Genomic DNA, 6083 nt, shown 5'->3' on the forward strand with positions numbered 1-6083 from the left:
AGGGTATCATGCTTAGCGAAATAAGTCAATCGGAGAAAGACAACTATCATATGATCTCCCTGATATGAGGAAGTGGAGATGCAACATGGGGGGTTAAGGGAGTGAGAGAAGAATAAATGAAACAAGATGGGATTGGGAGGGAGAAAAACCATAAATGACTCTTAATCTCACAAAACAAACTGAGGGTTGCTGGGGGGAGGGGAGTTAAGCGAAGGGGGGTGGGGGTTATGGACATTGGGGAGGGTATGTGCTATGGTGAGTGCTGTGAAGTGTGTAAACCTGGTGATTCACAGACCCGTACCCCTGGGGATAAAAATATATTATATGTTTATAAAAAATAAAAAATTTAAAAAAAATAATTACTTCTGTGGTAATAAATGTTATAAAGAAAATAAAGTAATAGGGAGTGGCCAGTGGGCAAGGGGAGATGCCTATATAAAAGGATGTCAGAAATGACTTCTCCAAGAAGATGACTTGTGAGCCAAGATCCAGTGAAAAGGAGACAGGGAGGAGGACAGTGAACAGTAAGGAAGAACAGGGAAAGGACTCAGAGAAATGGCCCTTCCCCCTGAGGGGAAGCACCACAAAGAGACCCCAAAAACAAGGTAATAAAGGTGACTCTAGAGGACGGGAATAGCCATGCCCCAGTTCAGTTGGGCGTGCGGTGAGGGCTACAGTGTGGTCCCTCGTTTTCAGTAAACTGATCATACCGATGATTTTTGCAAGGGGGTTTTTTACTTTTTGCTTTTGTTTTCATTCTGGTTGTGGTGGCAACCAAGAGAATAACTGAGATTGCTACCCATGGAGCACAGTAGAAAACACAGGTTGGAAAAGAGAAGCTCAGAGCTGAAGGCAAGTGGGAGTGAGCTCACAGGCCCTAGGTGATCCCTCTGGAGCAGGTTCCGGACCACACCAGGCCGGGGCTTGGGGTGCAAGCTCAGCTTAGCTAGGCCCCGGGGAGCAAGCAGGCATGGCTGATGCTGAGGATATAATTCCCATATTTAGTGTGAATTTTCATACACTTTACTCCCAATACTGCATTCCGTCGTTGCCCTGAGACACACTGTTATTTCCACATCCAAGATGAGGAAGTCAAGGCTAGGAGAGGCTAAGTAAGTTGCTGGTAAGTGGAGAGGTGGGGTTTACTCGGATCTGACACTAACCCAGTGGTCCAGACTACGCTCTTTGTATGACATACAGGAACGAGTCTAAAAATGAATGCTCCAACATCCAGACACACAGACACAAGAAATTCCTCACTCCTTTGACATTTCAGAGGAACCCCGATACATAGAGCAGTGGTTCTCACCCAACCTGTCAATTTCCACACCCCAAGCTTGTATGGTGACTTCGCCACTAAGTCTAGGGTTCATGGCAAGATAGGTCTCACGGCATAAACGCTCAGTTACACAGGCTGTGTAACCCTGGGCAGATAGATTTAACCTCGCCAAGCCTCAGTCCCCTCGTGTGCAATCAGGGCTCCTCACCACAGCCTTGTACGTGGGCATGAGGATAAATGATATGATGTGCAGCAGGTGTCTCGCACGGGGCCTGGCTAGTGGTGGGCTCTCAGCACATGGGACCACCACCGGTGCTGTCACTTCGAACGAGGCCCTACAGGGTAGTGGGTACCTTACACCATGCTTCCCACACCCTATGTGCCCAGTGCGCTTTGGAGACCCAGGCAATTGGCATGGAACGCTTTGTGCACAACTTGTTTTCTGCACACATGCTGGTCTTACTGGTGTGGACTCGTGATCGGAGGATGAGGTGGAGGGCAGTGTGGTGAGGTGGAACCTGAGAAATGGATCCTAGTATCTTTTATTTAACCCAAGATATTCCAAAGCTTATTATCATTGCAAGGGGTAATCAATTCCAGAAGAAAAAAAGATCAAAGAAACAAACTTAATGCTCCACAGCCACTCTTCTTGGGTCTGCTGCCCAGAGACAGTCTCGTGGACAAGTGGCACAACAGCTTCCCACCAATCATCAGTCCAGGCAGGACTGTTGATTTGGTCGTGGCCCCACATGGTGGCTCTAGGTGTCCAAGATGCGACACTGACAACTGTGATAGGCCTGGGGCCCTCTCTCACCATGCTGGACAGCCCTCGTGCACCTGGGTGACCTGAATATGAACAGAGAACATGTGTTCCTGATTACAACCCCTCCTGCTGGGTCGGGGCTCCCACCTCGGGCTTGCCCCTGTAAAGCAGGGGTTCTCATGTGCGAGAGTGTGCTTATGAAAATCACTTGGTAAAAATTGCTAAAATGTGGGTTCGACTGGGTTGACTCTGAAAGTCCAGTTTACTAGCTCTGGGGATACCCAGGAGTCTGCATTTTTATACATGCTGCAGAGAATCCCAATGCTGGAGGTCTGCAGCCCACTCTTTGAGAAATCCTATAATGTAAGGATGATAATTCTCTTTGCAGATCACTGGCATGTACAGACACAAAGACAGAGCTAGATACAGTGATAGTGATAGCCACAGTGAGAGAGCCGCAGAGAAAGGGGAAGACCGCCCTGTCCCTCTCCCTGAGTGTCTCACCAGCAGTCTCCTCCTTCAAGGTCCAGTGTCTGCCTTCAACCCCAACAGAGACGGCTCCATTCACTATTTTTAAAATGGTATGACTTGGGGAGCCTGGGGGCTCCGTCAGTTCAAGGTCCAACTCTTGGTTTCAGCTCAGGTCATGATCTCGGGATTGGAAGATCAAGCCCCGGGTGGAGCTCTGCCCTGGGCATGGAGCCTACTTAAGATGCTCTTTCTCTATCTCCCTCTGCCCCTCCCATCTTCTCTCTCTCTCTCTCTCTCTCTCTCTCTCTCCTCTCTAAAAACGTAAAATGAAAATTAAAAAATACAATGGTGTGACCAACACACTACATTCCAATGATAATGGAAAGAAATATCCTATCAAATCTTGACTTTGCAACTTATTAGCTATGTGACTTCAAGCAAATTTCTTCCCTTTTTGAGTCTCAATTTATTCATCTATGAAGTAGAGATAATGAAGCCATTATCTCTCAGGATTGCTATGGCTATTAAATTTGATAACGTACATGAACAATCTCTGAGCAACACCTCCTGCATCATAAATGCTCTTTTATTTACTCAACAACAATTTATTGGGCACCAGCATGTAGCAGGCTCTGTGCCAGCTTCTGGTTTGGGGGCACAAAGGTGAGCTGGAGGAGATGGCTTTCTGTGAGATGTCCTCCAAGAGCTGGGAAATGTGGGCAATGGCTCCACTGTGAGATAAAAGGAAGACCAAAGGTAATTTGCTATGCAGCCACAAGCTGGGGAGTGACCCATTGAGACCCAGTGGTCCCCTCTCTGGGGTTGGCCATGGAAGGGACATGGTCATAACCCTCAGCCACTGTCCCAACTAAAGCTAGTCTTCAGCAAAACTCAAATCTTCAAAGTGAGCCAGGGGATGAGAGAGCATGGTCAGGGCACAAATCTCCTGCCTTAATGCACAGCAAGGACCTTGAGTATGTTGGCATGCTAGTCACTCCAGTTCTTGAAATTTCCTCTAAGGAAATGACCTTAAAAAGAGGAAAACTTTACACAGAAAATGATACACCACCCATTCCCAGAGAAGTTAAACTGTTCGATGCCTCATCTTCCTGCCCGTAAAGCAAGGATAATGACAGTTTTCACATCATAGTTTTGCTGATAAATGAAGCAGGATAATTAGTGAAAAAAACATAAACACAATGCTCAACCCTTGGTGGTGGCTATTAATGTTAGCTACCATTTGATATTATGGAAAATATATATCATATCACGTAAGATATACATATGTATCATATATCCATACAATCATGTACAATGTATCCTATGCATCTCACATATGCATGTATGTATACATATACACATATAATCATATACAAACAGGAATCTATTTTTTATACACACACACACACACACACACACACACACACACACACGTGGGGTATAATGTGAACTATAAGAGCCAAATACAAATTGTATCTATGGTACAAATAAAACCATATGTATTTTAAAAAAAATAGTTCCTGCTGGCAGTGCCCCCCCAGCAGCTCCACTCATCCATAGAGCTAAGACAGTGCACAGGCTGACCAGGAGACTCAGCTGGGTACAGGTCTGCCTGATTTGGAACCTCGAAGAGCCTTGTGGGCCCTGGAACTGGGTCTGCCACTGCACCTGGGAGGGAAAGATGACTCACTGTTCTGCCCACTGCTGAAGACAGCCTGCAACCCTGCTAGGCAGGACACCCAGTCGGAACTCCTGGGGATCTCCGCAGTCTCCCTGCAGCCCGATCACATGTAAAGAACCAGCCAGGGGCCCTCTCCATCCGCAGAGCAAAACCAGCAGCCCCATCTGGCCAAGGAACTCAGCGCACAGTCTTCCTGATTTGGCTTCCTAAGCAACAAGCCGCACAGGTCTTGGGTGCCTTCCACCACACGGCCAGGACAGGACAGCTCCTTCACAGCTCCAGCTGCTGCTGGGTACCGTGCCCAGTACCACCTGGCTGGGAATCCTGACCAGAGAACCCACACCACCACAAAACCCATCCTACAGCCTCGCATGGGCAGGGACCCAAACCAGTAGTCCTGCCTATCTCTTCTCAGCCAGGAGCATCCCCCCCATTGGAATTTGTTTAATGTTTTCTTCACGGCTATGCTGGGATTATAGGTTTGCAGGAGGAAGACCACAGAGGTTAAGTGCTATTCTCATCACTCATATCAAGAGTAGGTATTACCAGTATGACTCACCACTATCGATATTGACTTTGTTCACCTGGCTGAGGTAGTGTTTGTCAGGTTTCTCCTCTGTGAAGGTAGGTACTCCTTCTCGCACCTTTCAGACTGTCCCTTTTGGAAGGAAGTCACGATGGGCAGCCCACACTTCCCAAGTGGGGAGTGAGGCTCGCCCTTCAGCAAGAGTGAAATATTAGGTAAATGATTTGGAAATCTTCTCCATGGGAGATTCATCTCTTCTCCTGGTTGTGATTTCTCACATTTTTTTCAGTGTCTAATCATTGTTATCAGCCAGAGGGTTAGTCCACTCCACCTGAACTGGATCTTTCTGTATCTGACATGTGTTGGACACTTACTACGTACCATGCACTAGGCCGGACATCTTTTGTATATCTTTTTTTTTTTTTTTAAGATTTTATTTATTTATTTGACAGACAGAGATCACAAGTAGGCAGAGAGGCAGGCAGAGAGAGAGGAAGGGAAGTAAGCTCCCTGCCAAGCAGAGAGCCTGATGTGGGGCTCGATCCCAGGACTCTGGGATCATGACCTGAGCCAAAGGCAGAGGCTTTAACCCACTGAGTCACCCAGGTGCCCCTCTTTTGTGTATCTGATTTCATTTCATCCCTGCAATACCCTTATGCAATGAATACTATTATACCACTTCACAGATAAAGAAACTGAGACTCAGAGTATCTCTACTTGGGAACCCTGTTGTATTCCTGGGTGTGCTTTGCACACTGTAAAAATTGGAGAGAATTTCCATACATTCTTTGCCCACCTAGGTTCTGGGTGGTTAGGTGAGCCCTGGTCTGAATCCTTTGCTTCACACATCTCCCCACCTCTCTCTGAGGTGACCTCTCCTCTCTTCCCTGCTAGACCTGGTTATGTAGTAACTGGGCGCTCGTGTCAGTTTGCCCCAGAGCCCACCCCAGAATCCAGTCCCATGATTTCTCATGGTTGCCTGAGCTCTGGAGCACAGATGGCAAGACCCTGACCATGAGAGCTAAGCCCCAGGGCATGATGGGTCACAGTCCAACGCCCCTATTCACATGGAAAGTTCTCTCCCTGCCAAAGGACAAAAACAACACCTCACACCCTATGAAGACCTGAGAGGTTTAGAAGCCTGTTTCACACTCTGAACAAAATCCCCCGCCCAGATGTTAAAAGGCGAGAGAGCAGGGAGGGAGTTGAACACATAAAGGCCACTACCGTTGGAAAAGAAACCAAACAAGACTTCTGGGCGGTTAACCAGCCTGCGCCATAACAGTTCCTGGAGTAGGGTGTCACTCAATGGCAGTCTGGGCCAGTTTGGGAGAGTTCAACCACTCGATGCTCAAGAGTTTAT

This window comes from Mustela erminea, chromosome 9 (assembly GCF_009829155.1).
Source record: "Mustela erminea isolate mMusErm1 chromosome 9, mMusErm1.Pri, whole genome shotgun sequence".
In the NCBI taxonomy this organism is placed as follows: domain Eukaryota; kingdom Metazoa; phylum Chordata; class Mammalia; order Carnivora; family Mustelidae; genus Mustela; species Mustela erminea.